The sequence below is a fragment of the Polyodon spathula genome, chromosome 13 (genome assembly GCF_017654505.1).
Source record: "Polyodon spathula isolate WHYD16114869_AA chromosome 13, ASM1765450v1, whole genome shotgun sequence".
In the NCBI taxonomy this organism is placed as follows: domain Eukaryota; kingdom Metazoa; phylum Chordata; class Actinopteri; order Acipenseriformes; family Polyodontidae; genus Polyodon; species Polyodon spathula.
This window is the reverse complement of record NC_054546.1, coordinates 21913763-21927600: the sequence shown is the minus strand read 5'-3', so window position 1 is coordinate 21927600 and position 13838 is coordinate 21913763.

Genomic DNA, 13838 nt, shown 5'->3' with positions numbered 1-13838 from the left:
ACAAATAATGAAGTCCCAAACAGAGTCCTGTACTGATGATGGTGGATGAAGGTTGATGAAAAAATAAGGACCGTAGAAAATGGTGAGTCTGTTGAGTAGTTCAGAGTTGAGTGGTGAACAGCCATTTGGAAAATATCAGGAAGATCAGGAACAAAATGGAGACTGAACACACTACCAAAAAACAAACCCTAAACAGACCTTGAACAGGAACTAAACCTAAACAAGTAACAGTGTAAACAAAAAAGAAAGGTTTAGACAAATTACAAGATTATGAAAAGAGTAAATGAATGCACCAGGATTTATCTAAAATAGTTAAAGTTACACTGTTAATTAAGTAATATGCTGTTTGTTTGTAAATGGATTTCCTAAAGAGAAAATGGAGTCCTCCCTGGCCTAGCCAGCCAGCTTTAATACTGGTACTGGCTTCCAAGGAGCTCTGAGATTGGAGGAGTGGATATCTGAATAAGCCAATGGGGGGAGAGGATGAACAAAGGATGAGAGCAAGGAACTATGGGAAACTGAGTTTTAACCTGGCCAGGCTACTGACCCTAATTAAAGGGACAGGTGGGTGAAACTTACACCCACTTCATGGAGCAAGTGAATTGCTACAACCTGAATTCGTGAGAAAACGTTAACGGTTTCTCACAGGTCATACCGGTAATTTCTCCCATTGTCTGGCAGACCTGGGGTCAATTACAATGGTAATTGTGTAATTTATAATTAATTGCAAGTACAATTAAATTGTTATTGTAGTTGAACTGTGGCACACCTGCGGAATTGTATTTGTATTTGTAATTTTAACTACTATATAATTGATTAATTGCAGTTCAATTACACAACTTTCCAAGCATAATCATTCACATGTTTAACATTTTATTTTCACCTCTTTTAATGACCCCATTTGTTTGAAAAAATGTTATACAGTATGTTTCTGTATGTGTGCCTGTGATTACTGCTTTGGTAGAATAAACAGAGTAAACATGTTATTTTGTGGAGATATTTATGTTGCTTTTTAGTGTAATTATAATTGCAATTACTGCAGTATAATTGTAATTGTAATTGTAATTGATTCCAGATCTGTTGTCTGGACTCCATGGTTACATCATTGTGTATTCCTGAGATTAGTGTGGAAAAGCTAACAGAACCATACCATCAATTCCAGTAAATTAAACAAAAATTCCAATTCCATCCATCCTTGCAGTGATTGTTATTGTTAGGTGCACACTTATGTTTACAATTTAGACTTTAGTTTATCCTAAATCTGCAATTAAAAGTTGCAAAACCAGTAATTATAAACATAGCATTTTCACCACATTCAAGCCAAGGTTTTTAGTTACTGAAATGTAAGGGGCTGTATGAGTTCAAAGTTCCAGGAAGTTAAAGCTGTACTTCATCAATAACTTGAAACACTCCTGTCATAAATTCTGAGCCAGACTATAAGAAACTAAAGAGTTTGCAAGCTGTTTAGTACTGGAGGGATAGGAGGCCATTCCTCAGTGATAACTACCTCCAATTCTTCCATGGAAATGCTCACCCCTTGAATATCATACAGAAGCACCTGACAATAAAACACCTAGTATCAAGCCTGTATCAAGGTGCCAGATGTACTTTCTTGTCCATCATGACTGAAACAAGTCATGAGACACAATGCAGGTCAGGGATTCCATTTGCATTTTTTATTGAACAATTATTCCAGTCCATTTAGAGATAAGTGTGTGCTACTGTATGCGTTGGCCCTAATTGTAATACAGCACTCTTATTGGGTGAAAACAGATTTCAAGGTTGTTTTAAACTGTCCAGAAGTGGCAACCCAAACTGGATTGAATAAACATAATTACTGGAATTAAATCAAACCCAGCAAGCTGCTTTGTATCTGCCTTCAGATTGATTCAGCGTCAGACTACAGCAAATGTGAACAGAGTACAAGTGCCTCAGCTCGGCATGAACGATGAAGACATTGCCGTACCTCTTCAGGTTGGTCAGTGGTCACAATACAACAAGAGACATGTCTCTAAGAAATTAGTTCACAGCAGTGTCTGGGTTTGGAGCTGTTCACACAGAGTTAACTAGCATTGCAGCACTCCTGTTATCTGATTCTGTTCCACTTCATCAAGAATTAAAGTTCTTGATTAAAGGGGCTGTGGTGTCAGGGCATGTAACTGTCATGCTGCGGAACTCTGGAATGCCCTGACTTGTGGAATGTGGAATTTTTCTCTATTTCTTCGGGGCTTTTGCTTTTTCTATACTGTATGAAATTATTTTTCGGTTACTTTAGTTTTTTTCTGCCACAATATGTGTAGTAACTTGACAGTATTTGTACCTTCTTTCCTTTGTTGTCTTTCACAACGAAAGCCTTCTGGTCACGGGTACATTCTTTTAGGCATTTTTTTACATTTTGCCACAATTTACAATTCCACAAGTGTGTAAATACTATCGAACTGTAATATAGCTTTAAATCCCATGAGCAAAAACAATCCTCTTTTTCTTATAATCTTGTTTTAAATCACACAATAGTGTTACAATCCTTCAACAGGAATGTAGGAATTTGCTGCCATTCAGTAGTTTGGGTTGGTTTAAAGTATTCAAAATGAATCAATGTGAGATATAAGTCAGAAAGGAGGGACATTGTTCAACTGCACTGGGATTGTTTTATTTTTTAATTTGTAGGTATTTAATTTATTTATTTCACTGGGAAAGGGGTCAAGTCAACATGAATTGAGTAACCATTTCCAGTGTTTTTCCGGTGTTTATTGCATATAAACCAATTTCTTTTCTTTTTTTTTTTTTTTTTTGTATGAGGTGTGTTCCAAATAGGGCACCAAAGAAATAACAATTAATGATTGTTTAATTGAGAGTCACAAAATTACACAAAAATGTATTATTCCTAATGGCTTTAATGATGGTAAGGATTTATTTTTAAATCCCAGTACAGACTGCGAAACAAAATGAAGGAATGTGGTATTAAATATTGAATACCCAATTCCAAGTAAGCGTCTCTCTCTGTGTCTCTCTCTCTAGTTAGCTACTCAAGTAAAATGTCAAATTAATAAAGAGCAGAATTAATGTCCTTCTATTATTTGTACTGCAGTCAACCTCTCCTGATTAAACTATAATACATTTCAACTCATTATTGTAATATTTGGGTTCTTTGCAGCTCATCATTCTTTGATAACAAAGGGGGCTGCTTACAGTTCCTAGACTACCATTCACATTCTCCTCTGTGTAGAGGGCTGTCCTTCGTGGCTGGCACTGACCAGATGCAATTCTTGATTAGCAACACATTCAGTAAGTAAGAATACTTAAGCTTAGCATTGCATCATAGGCATGAAGGACTTATTTATTAGACTTAGCGTGGGTTTAAACTTTCAGCAACATGCTACATTGTTAACTAAGTTTCTCTCTTTTTTTTGCAGGAGACTGCAACTTTTTGGGTTGTTTTCTTATTGATTTGTAAAATATAGCAAGAGACCCACAAAGTAAAAGCCATGGTGACCAATAATGTACTACCACACCAAAATGTTTCAAACCCCTACTTGTTTATTTGTTTTGCTCTTTCAGTTTTTTTTTTTCAGGGTGGATATGTACTCCTGGCTTTAAACAGAGAGTTAAATCAATATGTGCTCCACAGTGATGGCCACAGCAAATGAGTTGCCCACACGACAATTACTGCCCTGGATAATTTGAGTAAACGCTCAGAAAGACAAACATTAGTTCTCTTGTGGCTTGTACAGATGGCTAGCTTGGTAGTTCACTGTAGAAAAGAAAGGGAAATATAAATAAAAAAAACACAATGCCCTGAAGCACAATGTATGTGGTCAGGTAAAGTACTGGTTGGGTTGGTGTTGTGTACCAACAAACATTGATCTCCATACTTTAGGATGCTATTTGTATTTAATTGATACAATGACTGTATCCATCTCATTCATTTGTTTTATTAATGGTGCTATTATTATTATTAGTTTTATTATTTTAAAGTTCTTGTGACCAGGATGACTGTAGTGGTGACGTCAGACCCGGAAGAACAACACACAGGACAGAGACTTCGTCAGCATTTAATAAATGAACAAACACAAAATAAAGATGCTGAACAAAAAAACAGCACACCAAAACAGGATGCGGCACTTGCGAGCAAAATAAAAAGGTAAACAAAAACGTACTAACAGACAAAACAGACAGACTAACAAGGGGATGAACACTAAACAAGTACCATGCTGGCACTTCCAGCATTCTGTAGCAATTGTTATTAACTAAACTCTTCTCTCTTTCACCCATTCTCCACTTCCCGAACACACAACCCCGAGTCAGCGAAAACATGCTGCTTTTATGCAGCTGTACCGAGACTCGATTGCTAATCAATCATTCAATTGGAGTCTCGGTACAACTGCACACGAATTAATTAAGTGTAATTTCCCATGCTCAGATATTACTTTTTACCTGCACGTGCAATCCTTGTGCCTAAATACAAATATACATTTTAAACACTCATGCTCGTAACCCATATTTATATCCCGTGTATTTTATACATAAACACCAACATTAACACACTACATACAACATAAAACACTGATAAACATAAAAGTTCTTCTTATTACCTATAAGGCCTTACATGATCTTGGACCTTGTCTTCAAGATCTGCTGACCCCATATGTCCCTGGTCATTCCCTGATATCAGAAAATGCTAATCTGATGACAGTCCCTAAAATTCTTTTGAAGTCTGTCAGAGCCATGGCATTTAGTTATAATGTCCCTCAGCTTGTGCCCCATTCATATCAGAAATGCTAGCACAACTAAATCTTTTAAATCCTGTTTGAAAACATATTTGTTTGGGTCTGTTTATTTGTAGCTGGATTTTTATATTAGATACAAGCTTTTTTATATTTATTTTCTAAAGTACCCTGGAATGCTTGCATAAAGAGTGCTATATAACTGAAATTTGTATTATTATTATTATTATTATTTATTATTATTATTATTTATTATTTATTAAAGAAAAAACAACTCAGCATAAAAAAAAAAAAAAATGTTGTCCTATTTCTGGATTAATATAGTCGCCCCTCCTTTATAGTTTTATATTCATTTAGACAGAATTATGCAGAAACATTCAAGCATTTGCTGACAAATTGTTTGAACCAACTGCTAATCACAATGGAGTTAGTTTATTTGCATGTCAAATTATACTGTGTATTTTATCAGTTTCATTTATATATACTTTGTGGGTCTCTTGCTATATTTTACAAATTAATAAGCTATATATATATAATCTCAGTTCCCACAGGCAGGTGCATCACACAGAGTGAGGCAATCCACACACAGGTGGAGGGCGGGCGCGAACCCGGGACCTCTCTCACTAAAGCATAGTGCCGATACCACTGTACAAAAGAGCCGGCTCCTTTGTAAGGAGTATATATGGGGATTATATCATTGTATGTGATTACATCACCTACCACCCCTCTGCTGCCTTCCCCCGTGCACGCTACACTCTCCCCTGCCAGCCTCATGTCCACCCCGGACTTGCTCACCAGGCTACAGTCTGACGAGTGCGTGCCAGGGTACCTGCATCCCACTCTGACACAAATGTAGCGATATTGGTTCTCATAGGCAGGCACCTCACACAGGGCAAGGCAATCCACACACAGGTAGAGGGCAGGCGCAAACCCGAGACCTCAAGCAAGGAGTAGTCTCTTTTATACAGCTGTATCATCTCTATGCTTCAGTGCGAGGGGTCCCGGGTTCACGCCCGCCCTCCACCTGTGTGTGTGGATTGCCTTGCTCTGTATGATGCGCCTGCCTGCAGGAACTGAGATCACTATATATATATATATATATATATATATATATATATATATATATATATATATATATATATATATATATATATATGTTGTGTGTGGGTGTATGTTCACCTTTTGTTGCCTTATAGCCTGGAATTAAAATGCATTAAAATAGTTTTTTTTTTTCATTTATCTACACATCCTACCCCACAACTTCCAATTGAAAAAAATATTCTAGAAATTTGTAAAAAATAATTAAAAATAAAAACTTAATAAGTTGGATAACTGTCCACCCCCCTTGTAAGAGCAATCCAAAATTAGCTCAGTTGTAACCAATCGCCTTCAAAATCACACACTAAGTTAAGTGGCCTCCACCTGTGTTAAACTGTAGTGATTCACATGATGCGGACCCATTCTTCCAGGCAAAAGTCAATCAACTCATGCCTGGTTGATGTAGGTGGAAAATGCTGTTTCAGGCTTCTTTCCAGAATGTCCTATAAATGCTAGATTGGGTTCAGATCTGGTGACTAAGGTGGTGTGGTGGAGTGTCCCGCCCCTTTGTGTTTATTAGTGTTTTATGTTGTATGTAGTGTGTTAATGTTGGTGTTTATTTATAAAATACACAGGATTTAAATATGGGTTATGAGCACTAGTGTTATAAAGTGTAATTTCTATTTAGACATGAGGATGGCACAACTCACGCCACGTGCATATTTAAGTGGGTATTGATATGTGAGCACAGGAGTACACAGGTTAGGAGACATGCTGGGATTCAAGTGAATAATTAATTGGTAATTGAATCCCAGCACAATTGTATATGTAGATGCATGAAGCATTCACTTGGGGTTGTATGTTTGGGAAGTGGACAACGGGTAAGAGAGAGGAGAGTTAATTTAAAATAATATAGCAATTGCTACAGCGTGCTGAAAGTACCAGCGCAGTACTTCTTTGTTGGGTTCGTCCGCGTCTGTTTGTTTGGCCAACGCACCCTTTATTTTCAGTGTAGCGTGCTTTGTTTAAATCTTTTGTTTGTTTTATTATTTAATAAAATGCTGAGCACTGTAGCTCAGTTTCATCCCCCAGTCACTGTTTGGAGTCTGTGTTCTTTCATGTGTGACGTCACCACTACAGTCATCCTGATCACAGAAGGCCATGATATATGGATAGCATCAGTGTCATGCTCATTAAACCATTGGATGACCACACGTGCTCTGTGGATGGGGGCATTGTCATCCTAGAAGATGCACAGATATCACGATCCTGGAGAATAATAATAATAATAATAATAATAATAATAATAATAATAATAATAATAAACAACTTTATTTTGTATAGTGCCCTTAAAAGCAATCATCTCAGAGAGCTTCACAATTAATAGTACAACAATAAATAAACATTAAATAAACATATTGTGCATATAAAAAGCACAAGGAAATAAAACAATCATAAAAATCATAAAAACACCTTTCTAAAAAAGTAAGTCTTTAAATTAACTTTAAAAACACTCAAAGAAGCTGAGTCCCTGATCTCTAGTGGAATAGAGTTCCATAATTTGGGGGCAGAGCAACAGAAGGCCCTGTCGCCCATAGAGCGCAGGCGAGCAGGCGGGACACACAGCAGTCTGAGATCAGCAGAGCAGAGGTTGCGAGTGGGAGTGTAAAAAGATAAAAGATCAGACAATAAGTTGGAGCTAGCCCATGAAGAGCCTTATATGTCAGCAATAAAATTTTAAAATCATTTCTAAACCTGATAGGCAGCCAGTGTAAGGCCTCCAAGACAGGATTGATGTGATCTCTTGAGCCGGACCGAGACAAAATTCTAGCTGCAGAATTTTGAACAAATTGAATTTTAGTGAGGATGCTATTAGACCCAGGATTGAAAATCACACCCAAATTGTTCATCTTAGATCTGAATTCAAGCATGGTTCCATCAACAGACAGATTTAAAGTACTGGTTTTACTTAGCTGGCTCCCACTGTTGCCCTTTGCTTATGATGCCGTTCCCTTGGAGTTACATGCTGACATCACCTTAGAAACCATTGCTCGTGAAACATCAACAAGTTGAGGTGTCTTGGTCACTGAAGGTCCTGCCAAACGCGGCCCAACAATCACCCCTCTTTCAAAGTCATAGAGGTCTCCTCTCGCAGCCATGCTATTCATAATTATAGGCAACCAGGCCTGTACAGCATTTTTATACAGTCTTTCAAAAATACCTTCATCCTCCTTCATCTGCGACAAACTTCGTTCTGCCATCACTGAACCCCAGATAACCAGCTCTCTAATTCAAGCCAAAATGAATAAAGGCTTTATGGTTGGCCCATTCCCAGCACCTCCTTTCAATTCTTACCATATCAATCCCATCTGCATCACCCACCACTCACAAAGTTTCAGGCAAGAAGTGATTAATTATCGATCTCTCAGATCTTCTACTAGCAGTATCAATGCTCTCATTTCTCACAATGTATTCTCTCCATGATATACAGTTCACAGACACCATTAAATTCATCAAGATTGTTGGTCGCGGTTCCTGGCTAGCTAAAGCCAAAATTTACAATACCTTTAAAGTTATGCCAATCCATCCTTCTCTTGGTCACTTGTTTGGAATCCTCTGGGAAGATAAATTCTACTTTGCCACTCAACTTACCTTTGGCTGCTGCAGCAGCCTGAATATATTTGACTCTGTCTGAAGCCCTGTGCTGGATCCTTCTCAGTTCCTATCACATTCCCTTCCTGCTCCATCTTATGGATGATTTTCTACTAATATATTCTCCTTAGGATCCTCCAGCTCAAGCAATTAACAATTAGAAAGCTCTCTTTTCTTCAGTTGGTGTTCTTTGGAACTCCTTGAAATTTCTTGGATACCTTGAATTTTGAAGCCAGGCTAACCCCCTCTAAATTAATCAACATTCGCTCTCTCATCAATAATTTTCAAATTTCAACTTCCACAAGAAAACAAGACCTGCTAGCCTTCCTTGGTCATTCTAACTATGCAATTTGCATTATATCTCAAGGCAGGACCTTAATTTCTTGTCTTCTGGCCCTATCCACCTCAATGTCTACATTAAGATATCAGGTCTCTTTCCCCAGTTCTACACCCCTTACTCTTTCAGAATCAGAGAAGCCACTGCTGCCACCAAAGCATATATTCACTCTTCTGTCTCTGATATCTCAGCAGCTCACCAATCCATCGATAGTGTACACGGAGTGAGGACTACCACCAGAGGTTTTCCCCTTATTAGAAAAGGTTTATTTCCTCTCTACTGAGTAAACACACAGCCATTCAACTAACCATCCCCTCTGTTTGTCTTCTATGTCTGTTGAGTTAAGAAATAAAAGAAGAAAGGAAAGAGACATTGTGGGCTTCTTCTTTGAGTCCAGATAAGTATAGTTTATTGACGATAAAAGTTCTGAGTTGCAAAGTTATAACCAGACATTTTAAAAGTTACATGGTGACAACAGTTTGCAGGTATCCTCTTTCCAAGCACGGATCAAAGCAATACCAAGAACATTTCAGTATTTTCAGTTTAAATGCAGTCTCTCAGTGACATCATGATTTTTCCTTAAACCAATCAGAAAAAGACACAAATCTCTTATCACTTGGTTGATTGTCCATTTGTCTTAACCCTATCTTCAAAGCATCTGGTTCAATACAGTTTCTCTTTGAAGTAACCAGTTTTTATAACCCTCATAAAATCAACTGTAGTTTGGAATTTAACCAGAATCAGGCTTAATCTTTAACCCATTCTGTGAGTTGTATTCTAAGATAAAAAAAAAAAAAAAAATATCTAAATAAAATGTTCCAACAATGTCTTTACTGTCTTGTTTATATGTCATGCATTGGCATGCTCTCTTCTGTATGCCTCATGGTGTGGGATTCTACGGGGAGACAGGGGTCCATTCTTTGGGGGTTAGTGATCACACTTTCCGACCTCAGGTCAGGCTTCAGCCATCCGTTGAAAGGGAGGTCTTCACCGCGTGAGTCAGTGGGGACCCCTGGCCACATTTTATTCCAGGGTTTCTCAAACTCTGTCCTGGGGACCCCCAGAGGCTGTTGGATTTCATTCCAACTAAACTAAACCCTTAATTGAACTAATAATTTGCTTAATTAGACATTTTTATGTGTTTTCAGCTCTTAAACAGTTGCAATTCAAGTTACTTTCTTTTCTTTCTTTTTCTTGTTACTGCATCTTGTGAAGCGCTTTGTGATGGTGGTCCACTATGAAAGGTGCTATATAAAATAAAGATTGATTGATTAACTGATTACTTATCAAATGTTATAGCTAACTTGAAAATATGCAACTGTTCAAGAGCTGAAAACAAGTAAAAATGTCTAATTAAGCAAATTATCCGTTCAATTAAGTGTCTAGTTAAGTAACTGAGAGCTAGGTTGGAATAAAAACAAGCAACCACAGGGGCTTTGTCCATGTGCTTTGTCTTTCCTCAATTGAGAGGTTATTCTGCTTTGGATACATACTCAGGAGGAGGCCCGCTATATGCGTCCAGAGTTAAAGTCCAAAACTAACTCCTTCTCCTTCTTACTTCCTTTCTAGGTTTCCTGTAGGTGCTTCTCCGCGCCCGGCTTTGGAGGCCTGTGTCTCACCTCATCAGAGGGCAGAACCAGACCAGTCAGGGAATCCTTTCTATCCTTTCCTTTCAGGTTCTTAATCACACCTAGAACCAGCTTCCTCATCTGACTGCGCCTATCGTGTGTTTTTGGGTCCTCAAGGCTGCCAAGCAACTGGCCTGAGGCCAAGCCCTATTCATCATCAGTCTGGTTCCAGATGGTCAGGGACCGCCTTTCCTATCCATACCTCTCAAGCACAAAACCCCAAAACAGCTTGATCATGAGCTACTCTTTTCAATCTCAAGTTGCACAAGCACCTCAAACTTACTATCAAGCTTCTCAATTGCTTTCACTGCCCTAGCTTGCACCCCGCAAAATTATTTTGTGTTGTGTTTTCACACTGGGCACTGCAATTTTTTACTTGCAGAGATAATGTAAAGCCCTTTGTTTTAGTGGACCAATATATTTTTTAAATGGGATTTAGGCATTAAAGCCGAATATTTTTTTGGGAAAAATATTTGAAAAGACAAAACAGTGGACATACCTCGGCAGCTTTATATTTCACCAGTCATGAAACCTGTTAACTGCACGAGTTGATTGTTTATCGTGACTGTGTGCTGTGCTCTACCTTTGAATTTTAAGCGTGCTTAATTGTAAACACAATCTATCTACATAATATTAAAAATACTCCCTGTAATTTCACCCCTGTCGTAGTCAAGTGTCTACCCCCGCCTCACACACACTTTTGCCTTAACAACAAGCTTATGCCCCCTGTGGGTTGACTTGGCGGAACGTGACAATTATAAAGCAGTATGTAATAGAGTTATAGGTCTGTGACCATCTCTGTGAGGGCACTAGTAGCACGTAAACAGAGCTAGACTTTTAGCCCCCTTTCAGTTATATTACTCTCATACACAGACCTTGCAGTCCTATAACCCTATATGTGAACATTTCGTACACACGGTTACATATTTATGACAAGACTTCTCATCAATGGTGCATTTGGAGAGAAAGTAAAATTACCAGACCTCTCGTCAACGACAGTAAAAGGGTTAATCAATATCTTTTAATGATCGTGGATTCAAATTCAAGTCCAATCAAGTATGAACACTCACCTTTGCAGTATGTTTAAGATCACTTCACAGGATAAACACACTGCCTCCATCCCAGATAATACAGAGGCCCTCAGATTGGGCTATAAACTCTTAAGTTTACTCTGGCATGGGTATATTTTTTAAATGATTGCTGTATAAAATATTGCTAGCCACAAACCCCCAGGTTGGCTGTGTTAGTTGCTGAATTAGCAAAAACCTAAGAGCTGTAAAAGAACTGCCATGCAAATCACATACAGATATATATTTATGATATAAAAAGGAGTTGGCCTTGCTGTTGTTGCAGTTGGCTTCCACCATACAGAGAGTGAAGCTAAATCATTATAGAAGAATGCAGCCAGTAACAAACACCCTGCTCGAGCCCACAATGTCTCCCATTGGCTTCAGTGACTTGAAGATGCTTTTAATTTGAGTTCAAATCTTTATAATAGCATGGTTTTGTTACTGGAGGAATTCGGTTAAGTACTTAAAGTATTAACTTTGTAATTATAGTTAAGCATACCACCAAATTACTTGCAAATGTTTGCTGGTAGTCTCACTGCCAGTTATTTTAAGTTGGAAACAATTTGTAATTTTTTTAGATTAAAAGTTTTCTCTTGTTTTTATTTTATAAACCCAATTGCCAAGTTTTTTTTTATGCACTTCATTTTGTACTTGTATTAATATTTTTATAAGGTGTAAGATTCTTTCGTATCATACTTTTTTTAAAAATCAGCATTTATTTTTGAAGATGCTTGCATTTCATCCAGGTTATTTATAGTTCAATTGCATACATCATAAAATAGTAGAGGAAAATTACCAAATCAATTAAAAAGACATCTGAAGAATTAACGCGTAAACATATTCTTAAAAAAAATGAGAAAAAATCCAGTAATCTGAAGTGATGAATTAACTAATCCAGCCACCGCAGGTAGTTTTGATACAGGATTAATTATTTCAGGTATAAAGAAAACACAAATTAATCCAGAAGTAGCATGTGTGAAAGACATATCATAGCTAACTTCTCTAGGCCTCATATGCAGCTCAATGGTGTGTTTCAGCTCTGATGTGCTTACTGTGTATATAAAGAAGTGGCTACAGTTGATTATGATTATATATACACACATATATAAGCGTTTTAAGGACTTCTGTCTGGAAGTATAAAAAAAAAAGTTTGGTGAGAAAAGGCAATAAAAAGGTCATGCTACATTCCTAGTCTGTTGAAGAAAGTTTAGTAAATTAGGATCTTTGTGTTAGTTTTGGCATCTAGGAATGGAATTCCACAATAAGGTTGATGTGGTATAGCAGTTTGATATATTGCATTATATCACTGTGGCTCTGACTGCTTCGGGATTTAAAAAAAAAAGGTATATTAAATATAGCATATCCTCCGAGAAGTCTACTTCATAAGTTTGTCTAATTTTATTATCACTTTTTTTTGCACCACTGTTTCAGAACTCCCATTGTATAATATCGTAAATGAAATCACAAATGAATTGCTATTTGCGAGCCTGAATTACTTTGTTTTTCAGATGTCATTGTTTGTGAGGAGTATCTTGAAGGGTGTGACTGCAGTAAACTGTGTGGAAATGTCTGCAGGAATAGACCTCCGATTTGCAGTCAGTTTCGGGGGCAAGTTTTTATTTTGTCAAGATCAATGCTTTGTAGATTTCCAAACAGTCTGCAGTCATTTTCAGATCAGCATTGCATCACATTTCAAACATGATTATTCTACTTTTGTTTTTTGGATTTTTGGAAAGCATAATTTTCCCTCTGCAAACAATGGTTTATGGTATTTATGCTGTACAATATTGCATTTCTCAATGAATGCTGGTCTTCGATGCAATAAGTGCTGGGTGAAGCCTTCGTTGAAATCAAGGATTAAGCAACTCCCACACAGTGGTCATTACTTGTTAGGTAATGTACAGCTATGGCCAAACGTTTTGAATCGCCTAGAATTTTAGGATTGAGACTATAAAACTATATGAACCATAATTTTAATATGTTATTTTACATCATGTAATCAAAGAAACTATAAAGTGAAACCACAAAAGGCTACCAGAAGCCATAATAGTAGTAATAATTAGTAGTAATTGTCACATTTTTTTAATTTTAAGTAAATGGAAAACTACAAAGCATTATATAATTCAATATGCTATAATCTTTATTTATAAAACGGAAAGTTTGGATGCTGCATGCTGACTGGCGATTGAAGATGTTTTTTTACCATGCAAAATAGTACAATGCACAGCAGAATTATTTTTTGCCAAAGCACAGTTCAATTAATAAATTATCAACATACAACACTCACAATAAATAAATACACATTGTTTTTAAATATGAGTGACGTTCCTTTCGTCTCATTTGATTTTTTCCTAAGTAGATAGTGTACAAGTGCATAGAATTACAAGAA